The sequence below is a fragment of the Dermacentor albipictus genome, chromosome 1 (assembly GCF_038994185.2).
Source record: "Dermacentor albipictus isolate Rhodes 1998 colony chromosome 1, USDA_Dalb.pri_finalv2, whole genome shotgun sequence".
NCBI classification, from domain to species: domain Eukaryota; kingdom Metazoa; phylum Arthropoda; class Arachnida; order Ixodida; family Ixodidae; genus Dermacentor; species Dermacentor albipictus.
Genome location: NC_091821.1, coordinates 255,088,241 through 255,106,793, shown reverse-complemented (window position 1 = coordinate 255,106,793; position 18,553 = coordinate 255,088,241). Strand labels below are relative to the sequence as shown.

Below are 18,553 nucleotides of genomic sequence, written 5' to 3'. Positions count from 1 at the left end.
GTGGCGGCTACCATCGTCGAGTCTATATGCCTGATGGCGCTAGTGTAGTCTCTACTTCTTCCACCGTGGGGCTCTATGAGTACTGTCCACTACATATCAGTGCCCGAAATCTAGGCAACACTTCAGAAACACTTCACTATATTTATAGCCGAACCTTTTCAGATGCTTCACTATATCCAAACTTAGTGCCTATACACCCTGTGATACATCCGACGCATGTTCCTGCATGCTACATCGGCTCTACCCACGCCGACGTGTGGCCGCGCGTTCTGACAGCCTGGCAGGGCTGAGTTGCTGGCTGCTTGCTCATCACCGACGCCGGCGTCTGGCTGAGCGTTCTCGTCAATGTTCTGGTTTTACTATACAGCCGCATCGGGGCTCCGATTCAGGTTGCCTTGCTGTTTCTTGTATGATTGACATTTGATGCCGACCACACCGCCATCCTCCTTCACCGCTTCCACACCAAAATTATTGTGGAACTCCCCATAACAGCTTCGCTGCAAAATATCAATCTCTAATCCAATGTGAACCGTCGCTTTCACATACTGAATCTCATATCGAGCGAGCTATCAAGAGCACTTGTTAATTGCAATATCGAGCTCCGTTTCTATACAGCTCCAGCTTTCACATGTAATGATATCGATAGCAGCATAACTTGCGGCTCGTCAAGGGGCTGTTGATTATGAGCTTCAACAAGCTCCGAATCGATAGGCAGTGCTTTTGGTGATTCCAAGACCGCCGAACAAACACTACAGTTTGCCTTGCCTCGTGGTTCTCATGAGCAGCTAGTATATGAATATACACATGCTCACCACCGAGCCTTCGAGAACGGTCATGGTATTATATATCAGTGCCTATACCGGACTACACTACCGGCGACGACAGAACAGATGAAACCCTGCACTTCGCCCACCAGCAAGATCAGTACGTAAGAAAACAGCTGTCGAGAACCGACACCGCGCGGTCACTTTACTGACTTGCTCGTTGCGTCGCACTTCGACATTGGAATTCAAAATGTTTCAGCAAATTGCGATTGTATTCAATAGACCCTCGCTTGCGACTTCGTCTGCCACGCGGACTTCCCTGTTGTGAAATAACTTCAGTGTACCGTTTGTAGTTGGGCGACGCCTTCACGAACGCTTGTTTTTTCCTTATCGGAATGGACGATGGCACCGCATGCCTCTGTTGCGGATGTAGTGAAAATACACAGCACATTCTGCGCCCCTGTCCCACCTTCGACTCTCATCGATATCCTCTGCGCACTATAAGTCTTAGCCGCTGAGACCACAAGCCATTCTCGCAAAGATGCATGGACCATGGCCTCATACCTATAATATGCGTAAAAGGCTACCAAAGGGATAACGCCCTTCTTGAAGACTTCTAGCCTAGGCGAGTGCTGTTTTTGTGAATATAAATTTGAAGGAAAATTCATCTGCGGGTGCGTACGCAATGACTCTCATTCTCATTCTTTCCTTCTTCCTTCTTATCTCTGTCTCTCTCTTTATTTCTAAATGTGATCATAAAAAAATCACACTTGTCAGCCACAACCGTACTTAGAACTATAAAACAACTATATCATGTCATTGTTTGAGTTAGTTGAGGAGAAAAGAAAGGCGCTAGTTCGACGCCTACAAAAGAGGGGCCCTGCATATGCGAGTTTCTAAGAAGCATCTGTGGCTATTACTGTATTTATTTGGAGGTTCTCCAGGTGATCATCTAATGAAGCTTTTAGTTATCTAATAGGCAAAAGTTTAGCGTGTTTAGGAAATATATATAATCAAATTCAACGCTTACTGACGCAATAGGTAAATTTGGGAAAACTACATCATAGATTACTGCTTGTAATAGTTATACTAAGTTCTGTACAAAAATGAGCGCATTAGTCCGGGTGCGCAACGTTAAAGAAAGGAAGTACGGTCAAGATATATGACAATTATTGTTATACAACAAGCGCTAAAGGGCGCAAACCTTTTTGACAGTGCAGGATAAAACTACCGTGCTTAGTTGACTGCATACTGAATCTGGAGTTTTAAAACTGCCACTTATCATGTGAAACAAATTAAATTCCTTTACTTTATCGCTTAGACCTACTTGATTAGTTAAAACTGATCGTGGGGGATGTCAGTAGACGCAATGCTTAAACTCTACAGAGCTCTCTTTCTCGGTTTTCTAAGATATAGTCTACCTGTACTGACCAACACCTGCAAGACAAATATTCGTGTTCTGCAGGCAGCACAAGCTCAAGCACTCAGAGTCTGCCTTGGTTTGCCCAGATGCACCTCAACAGAGGCAACTCTTGCAATTGCTCGGGACCATCCAATGCGAACTCACATTACGGTGGAAGCCCTGAGAACGCACATCAGACATTTAGCACGTGCCACCTATCACCACCTTGCAGCACTACCTTCAGACAGGCACCAATCATCATTCGCTAAAACTATCATCAAATACAGCGACAAACTTCCATCGGGCTTCACCGCTGCATCTAAACCATCGATAACCCCTTGGTGTCTTATCAGCCCTACAGTCCATCTCAGTGTACCAGGAATCGGAAAAAAGTCTGAACTGTCGTCGCCTGTGCTGAAACAACTGTCTCTGCTTCTTCTGCACGAGAGGTACGCGGACAGGGAACACATTTATACCGATGGTTCCACAAACATCCAGTGTTCGTCCGGTGCTGTGGTTGTCCCAGCAAAAGCTATTACCATCAGCTTTAGGACTGACCACCCAACAACATCGACATCTGCTGAACTAGCTGCTCTTCGCGCTGCACTTCGTGTCGTCAATCGGGAGCCACCTCGACAATGGTCAATCTTCAGCGATTCAAAGGCAGCCCTACAATCTGTACTATCAGCTCTGCATCGCGGGCCATTCGAACAGCTCGTATTCGATATTAGATGCCTACTCCATACATCACAGGAGAAAGGACACCACGTGACGTTTCAGTGGCTGCCAAGTCACTGCGGCGTCAGTGGAAATGAAGACGCCGATAATGCCGCTCGGGCAGCTCTTGAAGACGCACAAGAAGAGGCCATACCGCTTTCACGATCCGACGCAGCTAGCAGACTTCGAGTGCTTGCACATGAGATCACGCTATCTCTATGGTGCACAACAAATAGCCAGATCATCCAGAGCAACCATCAATACCACCTGCCCTCTTTGATGCATCTCTATATGCCAACTGGACTGCGTCGAAGAGAGGCGACTCTGCTTTATCGCTTATGGCTGGGGGTGGCTTTCACTAAATCTTACTCCTTCCGCATTGGAATGGCCGACAACGATCTCTGTAATGCCTGTCTTTGCGAGGAGACGCTGGAACATGTTCTGTGCGACTGTCCTGAATTTAATGTTCAGCGAGAGTCCCTGGCATCTGTTCTAGCGCGCCTTGACAGTAGACCATTGTCCCTCGACACGATTTTCACATGCCGCCGACAGAAGATATCGCAGGTGAAGGCGACAAAGGGACTACTTCGGTTTTTGAAAGAGACGGGATTGGACAAGCGGCTGTGAGAGTGACGTCGCGTACCATGCCAGATTGATGGACTCCAACGGACGATGTGTGTGTGCTGTGCTGTGTGCTCTCTCTCCCTCTCCCCCTTCCCCATCTTTAATCTCCCCCATCCCTCTCCCATGTGTAGGGTAGCAAACCGGTTAAGCCAAACTGGTTAACCTCCCTACCTTTCCTTCTCCACTTTTTCCTTCCTTCCTTCCTTAAAACTGATAGCCATCAGTCTTAAAATTTGCTATAGATAGACGCGGACATGCTTATCCACCAAATTAATTGGGTACGCTATTTTAAAAATTATTGGAAGATGGTCGCTGTTTGTGGCTGAAGTGATAGCAGACCAGGACAATATGACGCAACCTGAACATGAAAAGTTAGGTCTAGGATCGAACACGACTTGCACGATACATCTAACACAACTAATACATCTAACAACGAAGCCCAATCTAACACTGGTTTACCACAAGAATTGGGCCGACAGCCCCATGATACATGGTGAAAATTGAAATAACCAGCTATGAGCATATCCTTTCTGCATGGTGCAACCGCGGCATCAAGAGAACCTGTATACAGAACTTCTGTAGGGAAATAAACATTGGCAATTCAAAATGGAGCTTATACAGGAGTGAGTACATCCAATGATGACTATCACTTTCTGTGGAGAATATCTGGTGAGCAATCTTAGCTCTATGGCAAATTTTCGATTAGATGAAAAATGCTAAACCCCGCCTACGAGAAAGGCGATCCAGATTAAAAGTGTCATAATTCTTTTAAAACAGCTTTCTTTTGTGGATAACCAAGTTTTCTGCAAAACAGTCTAATCCTAAGAAAGTTTATTATAGCGATATAACAAATCAGTAGCTACAGCAAAAATGGAACCCTGTATTGACCATATACCAGCAGTAGCTTCCGTCTGCAGGACGCTTTCCCGCAGACGGCAGTTGTAGGCTCTGAATTTTACCCTTTTTAGCATTTAGTTTATGGAGGATGGCAGGTCTCGGGGTTATGGAGAAGGAAGACGTTTACAAGTTCGAGCGCACAAATAAATTTTCTCAATGTTATCTGAACTGGTCTCAGAACTGCTATCACCTACGCGTTCGACATGAGCTGGGGAAGGTTCAGTGCCGTCAAGACTGCGGGGCGAGGCCTCTTGTAAACACAGAAGCAAAACCACGCAACGACCTGCAAGAGTTGTGACATCTGAGCAGTAAAAACTTGCCGGGTGATCTCTGAAAAGTTCGTAAAAAGACTGTCAAGGACTTTTCCTATAGCATTATCTACAGCAGCAGCTACAACATCACCAAGAGATGCATTCATATATCGTTTGAGCGACGAGCAACAGTTTCAAGATACCCACACGATTTCTCTGGACCCGGGCTCAACGACGCGAACGTCGCGTCCGTTCTATAGCTTCTAGAATTTGAAGCTCTCGGTCTCTGGCCGGGCATTTAGGACAGTCCGCAGCATGACAACCTTCGCACAAACAGCATCGTTCGCACTGAGAGGCACACGCCTTTGCATCGTGGCCGTCTCCGCAAATGTGGCACCGAAGCTCTGATCTCCATCCCTAATACTGTGACCATATCGCCAACACTGAACTTCTTGCAGTGGGTGGGGAGAAAGTGCTTCAAACCTGTATATTAAGTGCCACGCCTTGATCTCTGATGGTGTAGTTGTGCTGCAAAAGTGACCATGGCCGACTCTGTTCTCAGGCACTTTTATTTATGTTTTTTATTTACATAATACTGCAGACCTTTTTGGTCCAAGCAGGAAGGGCTAATTCAAAGAAGGAATACAATGCATTGTGCAAACAGCTATGTACATATATGTTAAGAAGCATGCATGTAGATATAAAACACTTCCAAATTCATATACAGGTCTGGCACCTCCAAATGGATCCCAATGCAACTGGCAAAACTCTGTATTAGAGGGTAAAAAATATCGGTAATGGCCTTTTTAAGGTTTCCACATTTGAAAAGCTCTTTAGGTAGTGAATTTCAGTCAGTTATTGTTTCCGGAAAAAATGAGCACTTAGGGGAATTTGTGTTTGTGAAATGAGCAGTTAAGCTATAGTTGTGTGTGTGTATCGTGTTTTAGGGGTTAAAGCCGGCGTGACATATGGTGTGGCCGGAATGCCGAGCTTTCCATGTAACAAGGAGTGCAAAAATTCTATTCTCGGTATTTTTCTTCCGGTACAGAGAAGTTTAATTTGATTAGTTTTCATGAGGAGAGATGGTGAGTCAGAATTCCTGTATTTGTTGTAAATGAATCGCACGGCGCGCCTTTGAACCTTCTCAATCTGTGAAATGTATTTTTTCGTGTGAGCATCCCACACTACAGCGGCATACCCAAGTTTTGGATTAACAACAAATTCATAAGCTAATTTATTCACACTGGCAGGTGCTTCCCTCAACTTGTGTCTTAAAAACCCGAGTTTTTTCATAGCCGATGAGGTTATAAAGTACAAGTAATCACTCCAAGTAAGCTGGTTGCTAACGATTACGCCTAACTATTTGTATTTTGTGACCTTAGTCACGGATGTAGTGTGGAGGGCCCAGTGAAACGTAAGATGCGTCTTCTTCCTGGTGAAGCTCATAAATAGTGTTTTCTCAAAGTTCAGTGACATCCCCCGTTTGTCAGATCAAGACAAAACATCATGCAAAGCAGTATTCAGCAGGCTTTGATCTAAGACAGAATTTATTTCTTTGAACATGTAATAATCGGAAAAAAGGTTAATTTTGACGTTTTCATCAATAAAGGAGGCCAAATCATTTATATAATACAAGAAAAATAGAGGTCCCAGTAAACTCCCCTGCGGAACACCTGATGTGACCTCAAGTGGAGGGGAACAAAAACCGTCAATTTCGACATATTGTTTTCTCTGTTTTAAATCAGCAGCAAAACATTTTATGAGTGGTGCCGGTAGTCCAGTTACCTTAAGCTTCAGAAGTAGTTTATCGTGAGGAACCTTGTCGAATGCTTTACTGAAATTGAGGTATAATACGTCAATTTGTCCGGAATTATCCAATATGCCATAAGCGTGTGAACACCTGTTGTTAATTGTGTAACGGTTGAAAATCCCTTTCTGAAACCATGATGACATGGACTAAGTGCGGAACTTGTATTTACAATCCACAATATATGATTTGCGACTATGTGTTCGATAAGTTTACAGGAGGAACAGGTTAGGAGATAGGACGGTAGTTCCCTACCAAAAGGCCGCCTCCGGTCTTGTGAACAGGCACAATTATGGCTGTAAGCCATTCAGGGAGTAATAAAGCTGATAACATTGATTCACGAAATATTTTGGTTAGGAACTGGGCTAAGGATTCTGCATAGCGCTTTAAGAAAGCATTGAGTATACCATCAGGACCAGCAGAACACTTCGTATCAAGTCTAAGAAGCATCTCCATGATGCACTCATGAGAAACTAAAATAACGGGTTCGCATGAAGAATCACAATAATTGTTGTCATTGTTAACATCACCATCGCCACTAAAAACACAGAGTGAAAGTAGGAGTTAAAGTGCGCTGCCATTTCTTCTGTACATCAGATGACATTGACATTTACAACTATCTGTTTAATGGGCTGACTGGAATACCGGACATGTTTCAAGAATTTACTTTGCTTCTTCTGTATAAACTGTAGGAGGGTCTCAGTAAAGTAACGCTGCCTCGCCGAACGAACACTTGCGGACAATTCAACCGTCAATGTTCCCAAGAAACCAGCTTCTGGGACTTAGTTCTTTTTAGACGCTTTATTTTTCTTTCCAATTGGATGATGTGCCGGTTAATCCACAAATTTATCTTCTTCACGCGTATCTTTTTATCAGGAATAACGTTATTAATGCAATAATGGCAGTGCTCTTTGAATATTGCCCATAATTCTGGCACATTCTCAGCTGAAAACTTTTCGAATGCTATATCTAAGTAATCCAGTACCAACTCGTCTCTAGCTTTTGAGTAGTCCTTTATGGTCGTATGTTTTATTGTGTTAGGTTGATTGCATTTCAATAGAGCGAAGGCTACTACTACTATCTTATGGTGAAATATGCCTTTGTATACTGTGGTTAATGTATCAGAAGTGCTATTGTTAATAAACATAAAGTCAAGGATAGAGCTAGCAGATCCGCGTACTCTAGTTGGCTCCATGACGAGTTGTTTTAGGTTATGAGCAAACATAATATCACAAAGAACGACCGAGTCATGCATCGATTCGAAACTTCCCTTACACCAATCAATGCTAGGAACATTGAAGTCTCCGGCAAGAATTATGTTCTTCTTGCCAAACGACGAAAGATGATCATGCAGCCTGCGCTGGTGCTCATTTTCAGAATTTTGTTGTCTGTATATTGCGCATAGTATGAATGTGTGGCCATGAAAAGACATTTTCATGGTTATCAATTTGTTGCAAGAGTGTGACGTTAATGTTCTGTTTCAATAATACAGCGACACCACCCCCACACGATTCTCTGTCACGCCTGAAAATAGAGTACGAAGGAGGGAAGACACAGCGATTACTAATATCAGGGTTTAGCCAAGTCTCTGTTATGATGGCTACGTGTGGATTGTGGGTAAATAAAGCTATTTCAAGTGATTCCGCTTTATTAACTATGCTCGGCGCATTTGTGCTCAAAATAATAAAGTGTGAAGGATTCGGGCCTCTGGAGGCAGTGCGTCAGTTTGGGGTACGAGCATCCGCAGCAAGCTGTGAAGAGAGCAGAACCCGCTCATTTGTAGCGTCGTTCCATACATATGTCTGATGGTTGACTGTCAGCTTGTCATTTATGAGCTATACTTTGAGTTTATTTTTCCTCTCTGCTTTAGATAATTCCCAAAGTAACTTACGCTTTCTTAAGGTTTCTTTCGAATAGTAATTCGTGATGAAAAGTTTTCTTACATTGGAACACATGCTTTTCTTTCCTAAATAAATTTGTAAACAAAGGATAACTGGACGTTCCTTACTGGTCGTTTTTCCGAGCCTGTGAATTCGACCCACCGAGGAAGTTTGCAACCCTAAATTTTTCTTAAATATATCGATGAGCAACTTATCTCTGAGCGTTTTTTTCACTTTCTTTTTCATCTTCAGGAATTCCATGGATAATCAGATAGGAACGGCGGCTATGGTCTTCGATATCAGTAACCTTCCTCCGTTCCATGTTAAACGACTGGTGAATATATTTCACGTGCTGTTCGATTGGCGTTATCCTATCAATGCTGACTGCTAAATTGACAACACGTTGCGCCACTCGTAGACTAATGTAGCGGACAGAGTTTTAAGGGATGCGTTAAGTTTTTCTTGAAAATCTTTCAAATCAAAAATATCTTTTTAAATTTGGCTATGCTTTTCTATAATTTGAACGAACATGTTTTGAACACTGGGAACTGGATTGCTTTTCACGTCACCACATAAGAGCAGTTTACATACGTGAACACACTCATACGCCATTTCAACGCAACACTTTGGGCACGGTAGAACCAATAACATAGGATTGTCACTACGGCAAGAACAACAACCAGCCTGAAAAAAAAAACAGGAGTGGAGGCATGTTCAGTGTCAAGTCCTGGTGCGGAACCACCGTGCCCAGTGAAGGCAAATGAGTGACTCAAGTCCTTTATAATTCAGCAGATGGTGACGTCACACCCCAACCGACGTAGCCGGCAGGGGGACAGCTGAGCCCTGGTCACGGGCGGGGGCGGTAGTGTTTAGCGGCGACCAGTGGTATCTGCTGCACATGTCCAAGATTATGCCGGCTGAACCAAAGAAGAGGGCCTGAATAAAAAGGGCGGAGGCATGTTCAGTGTCAATTCCTAGTGCGCTTCATCGGTACATTGGTAGACTGAGATGACATCTGCCATGGTAAACATCTGCAGGAGCTTAAGAATAGTGTTTGCCTGAGCTCGTTGGTTGCACATAGCACAAATGGTTTCCAGCAGAACGTTCTGACACGGACAGGAAGAGTCAACGACACACGCTGGACTAGCAACTAAATGTTTATTATTGATTTCCTGCACTTTTTATAGCACAAGACAGCCGATGCTTGTTTTTTTGTGTCATGCCAATTATGCGACTCCTTAGGTTGAAATATCGTCTTTGCTCAAGTAGCCCTTTTCTTTTTCTGTTAGTAGTATTGATGGTGTACTCATGCAATATTTCCCGCTTCTGTCAACTGCCATGGCTAATAAAATTTCGCACATCAGCTTGTCTTTACTTTTTCCTAAAACTTTGATATGTCGTGAAATTGAACCGTGCAATAGTGATGGCGATAATGAAAAGCGAGATGCACAGCGGTGATTCCTTCCAAAGATCCTGCATGCTCTCTTGCCCTGTCATTGATACACCTGCGTGTTTGCCCTAAATATCGTCGGCCACATGATAAGGGTGTACCATATATCACCCCTGTTTTGCAGGTAGTGTGCTTCTTCTTGTGGTTTATTGTGCATTGCTTATATTGCTGGTAATTATTGACTCGTCCGCACATTGAATACGCCTTGTTTGGGGCTGAGCATACAACCGACAGGACAAGATAGCATGCAGCATCTTTGGAAGCAATCTCTTCGGCACCACTGATGTGATCTACACCAATAAATGACGCTTGTTACGCGTCATTTCAGTGTTGGCCGAACACATTTTGCAAGAAACTTCGTACCCAAGTCCGAAACTCGGGAAGTAAAAAAAATTTCTGGTATTGCGTCTGCAGGCAACACTCATGAATAAAGGGAGAAAAATGGACGTCCGCAAGCTCACGCATGCAGGGTGAGATCCACAGCAACAAGATGAACGTGGCAGAGCTCGAACAGGGACATTTCAGTCAGCGGGTGCGTCTCTGCTATGCGTCTCTACTATGGGTATAAGCGCACCTGTTTTGCGAACGCCATATATTCAAGCTGGATAAATTAGCTTGCGTGTCAATTATTAATGCAGTAGCCTTCTAAGGGTACTTCACGCCCTTTGTTGTATCTTCGTATCGAACCATTTTCACGCCTACTTGGGTGGGCCACTGGGCAGTCCGCAGGCGAATGGGTAGCGTATCGGGCTGTTGCGCTGAGGTAACAGGGTTCGAAACCTACCGTGGGATCAAGTTGGGTCACTGAGTATTAGGCGATGTGTACATGCGTGCCGGTCTTCAACGAACCTCTTTCACGCCGACATGGGTCACTGTAGACGCGGTACTGTGTAGGTGCAGCTGTTTGAAGAAACTCTGCGACGCCAACTTGTTGCACTGGATATGTGCCACTCTGTTTTTTCTGGGCTTCAACGGACCTCTTCGATGCGAGCTTGCGTCACCAGGTATGTGCCGCTCTTCAACGAATGTCTTTGATGCCAACTTAAATTCCCTTAAAGGTCCCTTAAATTTATCCGATGTTGAGCGGAAACGAACCCACGTCACAAGGGTTCTGCGCCACAAATACACTAGGTATGTGCCGCTGTTCAATAGATCTCTTGCCACCTTGGGACACTGAGTATGTGCCACTGGGTGTGCGGGTCCAAGCGAGGGAACAATTCTCAGCGTTCCCAGGCACCGGCACGCCACGCTACTCATCTCGGAGGGCACGCTGGGACTTCTTGGCAGCGCCAAGAGATGGCGCAGCGTGTCCAGATACAAGCGCGAGAGAGGGTCACGGTTGCCGCATGACGCGTTTCTCGGCGTTCGTACGCACCGGCGCGCCATGTGTTTTGGAGGTCACGGATAGGCTTCGCGGTGGTGGTACTATAGTCGGATACAACTTTAGAAAAAATGGGAGGCCCCGCCCAGATGACCGAAGCGCGACTGCCGATTGCCTCCGCGACTAAAATAGTCCCGCTCAAAAAATCGTGCTCCTGAAACGCGCAATTCTTGGTATAAATAAATACTTTTTATTTTAATGACTGGTTTAGTAGAGCTCTCATGCGCTACAACACATGCCGGATAGCGACAGAAAAATAACCCCGTGCCTTCTACAACGCTGCCCGTCGACTGCTCTTTAGCTGCATTGCAAGTGCCAAAAGTAGAAAGAGCAGCTCTGCATGGCTTTTGCGCTTGTTCGCATGTACATGGCGTATCTACTACTCGTTTTCCAAGCTTAAAATGAATCAGTTGCTATTGAAAAAGTACTTATATAAAACAATGCATTTATCGCTGAAGCACACATCTGACGCGACTAGGCCCAGTTCGAAGCGAGGGCGGCCATTTTCTTTATCGGCGGGGTGACTGGCCGTCTGGCTCATGACGTCAGTCCAGAGTGCGCGCCCATTGGTGGATGCTCGTGTGCATCCGCGTCGGAGGAGTAAACGCCCCCTTTTTTCTAAAGTTGTATATGACTATAGATGGGACGAGTGTTCTTACGTAAGCGAGGAAGAGGAATCTCGCTGTAGTACACGCCTCGCACACTCGTTTCGACGGTGGCAAAAAGTTATTCTCTATATTGATTCAATGCTAACAGATTACCGTCGACAGTCATCGTGAGATGGGTTCCGCCGCAATTTGTTTTTGGGTGTGATCAATGATAAATCGGCTCATGGGGCATCAGCCCCGCATCGAAATTTTTTCGGGCTGTCATGCACTGCGGACAAACCAAAGCAACCCCATGTGCAGGAAGTCGTTCTGGATTTTGTCTGGAATGTCTATTTCACGCTCGAAAAGACATTTCAGCGCGGACATTGCGAACTCGGGCCGGATTTTGCGGCCATGCCCATGCACAAGGAGTCACATGACTCAAGGAGCCCCATCCGAGCACAAAGTTTCAAGGGCGTTTTGATGGCGAGCGGGCTCGCCGCGGCATCTCGCGAAGGCCGCGGAATCTACGGAGCGCATGAATTTAAATTCCGAAATTTTGTGGGTGTAAAGTTCTCATAAACTTTTGATGCAAAAGGTGCTGCGACATTTCCAACGTCGTGCTTTAGATTTTCAATTCCGGAACTTTGTAGGTTTAATGTTATAAACATTTGACGCCAGAGGTGCATTGACTTCGCTAAAGCCGTAGATTGGACCATACAACGAGAAAAGCCAAATCAACACACTATCAGACAAGTTGACAAAGCACTCAGCGGGGTCCGATGAGCCGAAGCATTGTGGTGGTTCATTTGTGGCGTGATGTCACAGAAAAGAATATCGACATGTTTTTTTTTACCTGCGCCATAGCATCCATGTCAAGGCACTAAAGCCAGCAAAGGTAACTACGTTATTATTTATTTTTCTACTTTGACTTTTATTCGCGAGGACACATTGAGCCTCTTCAATTTTCTTGCTCTCGCTACGCGCGGGCTGCCAGAGCCAGCCAAAGCGCATGCTTTTTTCTCGTGTTGCCCCGACCCCCGCGTGGCGCACTTCGGTGCGTGGTCGTTTTTCTCTGGCCAAGTGGATTTTCGCCTGGCAGAGTTTTGGACGCTTTCCGGCTAGCAGACGAGAAAAAGAAACAATGGTCGCTCGCCGGCATCACTGTGGGGACTCCACGGAAGGCAGCGCGTTCGCTTGAGCGCGACCACTCCGGAAAGTCTTGTCTCGCCGGTGTAGGATACTGAGCAGTATGCGTATGCTTCTCTGTGGACCAAGCGTCTCACGTTTTCTTCAAAATTCCTTCGGTAGCTACATTAGAGGCGCCAAAAGTAGGGCTTTGATTGTGCCCAACATGCTTTCCTTTGCGTTGTTTTTTTTCCTTTCGGTGCCCCCTCTCCATTAAAGAAAAAGGACATTGCGGCGCAGAGAATTGCCGCATGGTGAAACTTCGATTTTCTTACTCCTTCTTTTGCGGAAAGTAATGGCCCACGGGACGCTTCAGTTTCCGGATACTCTTATTGTATTATTTCGATAGCAATTATACGGACACTCCAGGCGCATTCCTGCCGTCGACGTCGCCCTCATGTTCAGTATAAAGTCCTACATCATGACCGCGCGTCGCCTGCTGTATGTGCGAGTGAAAGCGTAAGGGAGTGGTGGTGGCATACGTGAGCCTACGGTGGTGGCTCAGTCTTGTGTGCGCAAGGGACAAAAGCGGGGAGGAAGAGCGCCGCCTTCCGTCGCACGCGATACATCAGGAAGAGTGGAGGGAGGGGGGGCTTGGGATTCTGTGATCTGCGAATCTGTGATTGCGCAACATGTTTATTTGCCTTGTTTGACGCATTACATACACTGACTTTTTCTTAGATACGTAGATTTATTGGAGATTTATACGTATATTTAAATATATTGTTGCGAGGTTTTGTGTACACGTGCAGTAAACTTTTTTTCCAGTGGCACTTTCTTGCCCTTAATCAAGCTGTATCTTGGCATTTGTATATTCTATTGTATCTTCGCGTTTCTTATGCACGAGGACGAATGAAATGAATGTGAGCCAACCCACCCCGTGCAATAATTGTTCCGTTCATTATCTGCGTGGCATACGCGTAGCACACAGGCATCTGTCAATTCCAAAAGTGACGCACAGGTGTGAGGATAAATGTTCTTTAATGCTCTCATATACTGGGTTGAACATGGTTGCGTGACATAATGTACCTTCCAAAAGTTGAACAGCGTGGTGTCGTGAGTTTTCTGAGAGATGAAGGTGTTTCCCAAAAAGACATTAGTCGCCGTATGGCTGCCGTGTACGCTGAACATTGCATTTCATTGACCTCTGTGAAGCATTGAAGCAAATTGTTCAAAGAAGGACGTGAAAGTTGCAAAGACAATCCAAGACTGGGCCAAAGCCACCATGCAATCACCCCCCCCCCACACACACACACACACACAGAATCGCAAAGGTTGATGCGATGATTCTAATCATCTCATCTCATGAACGGGGCATAAGTATCGATGAACTGGCAGAGCGTGTGAACATCATTCACGGTTCGGTTCACACCATAATTCATGAATATCTCGGTCATCGGCTCTTGTGTGCGCAATGGATGCCCAAGATTTTGAACCACCGCCAGAAGACGGAGAAGTTCGGCGCTGCCTTGACTCATGTGATCCGGTATCACAATGAGGGTGACGACTTGTCTGCAATTGTGACCAGCGACAAATCATGGTGCCACTACTACGAGCCTGAAACACGGCAGCAAGACTTACTGGGGAAACACTGGAATTCGCCAGCCCCGAAGAAAGCAAAGGCCGTCATTTCCGCCGTCTGCAGGGGCCATTACTGATCGAATTTCCTAAACTTGGAGGGACTATCGATCGTTTCCGATATTGTGAAACGCCGGATGAAGAACAAACGACGTGGGAAATCGACGAATGGGGTCATCTTGCTCCATGACAATGCCCGTCCCCACGTCGCTGATGTGATTAACACAAAATTGGCAAAGTTCAAGTAGGAAACGCTGCAACATCCGCCATACATCCCGAATATGTCGCCTTGCGACTTCCACATTTTGGGGCAACTGAAGAAACAGCTCAAGGGAAGCAGATTCGTGTCGGACGATGACTTGAAAGAGTCAGTTACACACTTTTTGAAGCAGCCAAAGGGGGGAGAAGTCCAGCTCTCAATGGCAACCCAAGGAGTTTCATGAGACCGGAATTACGCGACTGATTAGACAGTGGGAGAAATGTCTAAATGCTCATGGAGACTACTTTTAAATAAAGTATCCCGTTTGTCATATATTCAGATTTGCTCACTTTCATTTGTCTCGCCCTCTTATATTTTGGAGAACTGCTTTTTATATGTGCTCTCTGCTGCGACCATAACATTGGTGCAATTACTCACAATACACGACCGATGACCGCTGCTCCTATGCAATACATTTCAACAAAGGATAGCGTCATTGAGATTTTTGTCTGATGGTTGAATATGTACAAAAATGTAAACAAGGTTCTTGAATGACAAAGTTTCAATAAAATATTTGTCCTCAAGTTGTTAATTTCGTGGCCTTTACATTTTTCATATGATCAGCATGCACTGCTTTGCTGGTTTCGAAATGATATAGTTTTAACGTTTGTGTAATATTTTCTTTACTTATTAAATAGACAAAAAATATGGAAGCATTGATATCAGTTATTTCGGGCACAATTTTTGGGACATGTGAGCATATTATTGTATGAAAAAATACATATTTTGCTTGCCTTGACAGTGCGTAGCGTTTAAGAATTTGGCACATATCCATCTTTGGCAATGCCATCTACATTGCCATCTTTGGCAATAACAATGTAGTTATTATTCATGTATTTGATACCTTGACAAATGTCAGGAGGAGGAGGCCGAGCTGTAACGTGACCCCCCCCCCCCCCGAACGAAGCTTCTGGCTACGCCACTGCACTGGGCTGGGCACACATGGTCCATACTTTCCCTACATGTTTGTTGGAAGTATTACCCGGCATCACTAACCCCTCCCCGATATACCCAAAATTGTTGGCGCAGACTTTCGGGAAGCTCCACAAGGTGACCTTGACAGAAGCTTAAGTTGGAATTGCGCCATGCTATAGCCAAAACGAGCCAAGTCCGCACATAAAGTATGGAATGGGGATAACGAAAGACGTTACAATTACCCTGTGTCACGGAAAGGTTAAATGACTTTCGGAATTATTGAACAAAATTCCGGCATGGTCACTGCGCTACCGAATAGAAGGCACCGCAAAAAGCTAAAATCCTATCGACAAAATATATATACTCACATGAAATGACAGCGCGTGCAGAAATAAAATCATTAAGCGCGTACCACCATCAAAAAAATAAGCACTGAAGAAATAACTATATATGCGACAACACACGGCGGGGTGAGAGCAATAAGCCGGCACTGTAAAATAGATGAGTAACAAACAAACACTTAGAAAATAGGCATAATTTAAACCGCGGTGCTGCTTAATGTAGGTAGATTAGGTGGTGACGTCATAGGCATGGTTGCGTGGGGCAATCCCGGGAGCTGACGAAACTGTGAGCCTTCGGTCTAACTATTTGTTTTTGTTTTTCTTCGTCCTCTGCGGTAAATGAAAAATGAATGGCGACGTGCGTCATTTTCGTGGCCTTCGTCTCACGATACCCATACACTGTTACCGGGAGCGGGGCTCATTGCATGCAGCATACTTTAGCAACTGGCCGCTGGAATATTTATGATTAATAAATGGTCCCTTTCAGACAAACCCCTTCAGTGCAGAACACCGACAGCGCCCCGTGTGGCGCAAGAAAACAGCCTTCTCGCATATTCCGCTTCAACTGCCACCTCCCATTTCTCGAGCGATTTCATGAAACTTTCTTTTGCTCTGTCTTCATTCGCCCACGCACATGAACATTAGTGCATTTTCATCTGCTAGCAGCAGCCTAGCAAATAGCGTGCTGTTCGCTTTCTTCGTATCCACACAGCGGCACTGCTTCCGCGGGTCGCAACGAAGGAATTTTTTTCCTCGCTCGCGCCGACGGGCCCGCGCGCTACTAGTGCATCTTTTAATGGCGAGCGCTTGAAATTGGAGAAGACTGGCTTGTCTTGCTCGCGGCCAAAACGATCTGCCCCGACCGCGTCGGTTCAATTTCCCCTTTTCTCCGCCTCGACCACCTCCCTGCTCTGCGTTGTGCCGGCGTGACGGCTTCGTTGTGCTGGCGCGGCCTAGCGACGAAAATCGATGCATCTAGCTGAAGGCACCGCGGCGACAGCACGACGTCAGGGATGAAACTGGCTGACGTAAAAGAGACGTGAGATGCCCGCAATAAATTAAAAAGAAAAGGCGCGGCTCAGAATTTCGCTGACAAACTTGTCAGCACAAAGTCTGCAGCGCATGAAAAAGGAAATCAAAGAGGTGCTGCGTAGAAGAAGACACGAAAAGGCGACCTAGGAGAGTTGAGAATACAAGCAAAACTGAAAAACAAGAAAGCGGGGAAGGAAAGAGAAACGGAGGGAGGGAACTATGACTGAAGTAACGCATTGTCTGGCGTGGTGCCCCTTCGGACCCGATGTTTTATAGACCATCACTGGAGCGCTCCAACTACACTGACGCCGTTGCGTGCGCTGCGGCTGTCCGTAGGAGACTAGAATAGCCACGGGGGCGCACTTACGACCGCACGATCGCGTGGCCGAAACATATTGCTTGCCTCGTGGGATATGTATCTGCGAGTGGGACGTGCGTATAGATGAACATTGACTCGAATACAGGAACGTGTGCGCCCCGTTCCCCACGCCGAAGCTCGTAAGCGAGCAGCGTCGAGCGACGGACGTGCCCTGTGTCCGCTTTTGTTTGAGACGGGGCTTCGTTGTTCGGTAGCACCTCAACTTTGATGAGCATTAAACACTCGCAGCTGAGTTGAGTTAATCTAGAAATGGGCGCGGCGTCTAGCCTCGACGATCGCAGCTCGCTTTTGTGTGCTGCCGTGAGCGGCAGCGACAAGCAGTACCCCATTTATCTAAGCGCTTACGCGCTTGAAGGCGAACGGAGCAAAAATGGTGCGCACTCTTTGTTCTCAAAGCGCGGAAGCTTGCACGACAGTTTTATTAGATAATACCTTGCTATGAAAAAGACCTCTACCTTAAGTCATCTGCAGCGAAAACAAAACGAGGTAATTAGCTGCTAAAGAAAACACCGAGCACTCTGATCAAGCGCCGGTCTTGGACCGAATTCACAAAGCTCTTCGTTCGTAAGAACTGTTTGTCATTGACAGGCCTCCTTCCCTAATTGTGCGCTCGCCATCAGAATTAGCCGGGGTCTGTTCTTACAGTCCACTCTCGGGTACGAAATGTTACGTAAATACGGGTCAAGCGACCGTAAAACCTGCAAAGTTCAGGGACCAAAAACAAATATGTAAAGTACCTGTAGACGCTTTTCTTATCTACAAAAAAACAAGGGACAAGCCAATAAGCAACCACGACGTCCATAGTTAGCTGAATCGTTGCGTATCGACCGTACGAAGTTTTATCGACACCAGACGGAAAGCTCTTACACTCGTCCTCATTTTTTTACTTTTGTTTTTCCTCCTAGGGTTATGCAATCCAGGAGAAGCGGGCTATCGCCATAGTATCACATTTCCTCGGGCACTTACTCGCCGAAGAAGGAAGGCAGAAAGAAGACACACAATCCGCGCAGCTTTTCCGTGATGGAAGGACAGCGAGCGTGGCACCAAGCTGCCGAAATGGGCCTGTGGTTTATCTTTTCCCGGCCCAGTTGTGAAATGGTG

General features: G+C 45.8%; 1 protein-coding gene across 6 annotated transcripts in view; it reads right to left on the bottom strand.

The window, feature by feature from the left end:
* The window catches only part of LOC135901595 (uncharacterized), a 543,147-nt gene that overhangs the window by 221,799 nt on the left and 302,795 nt on the right, over positions 1-18,553 (bottom strand). The window contains exon 9 of one of the 6 annotated variants that reach the window (XM_070531176.1): positions 5,207-9,278. The exons of the other annotated variants lie outside the window; for them this stretch is intronic. The gene's annotated coding sequence lies outside the window, so the exon portion shown is untranslated. Of the gene's footprint in view, positions 1-5,206; positions 9,279-18,553 lie in introns of those variants that run through there. 6 annotated transcript variants of the gene reach the window in all.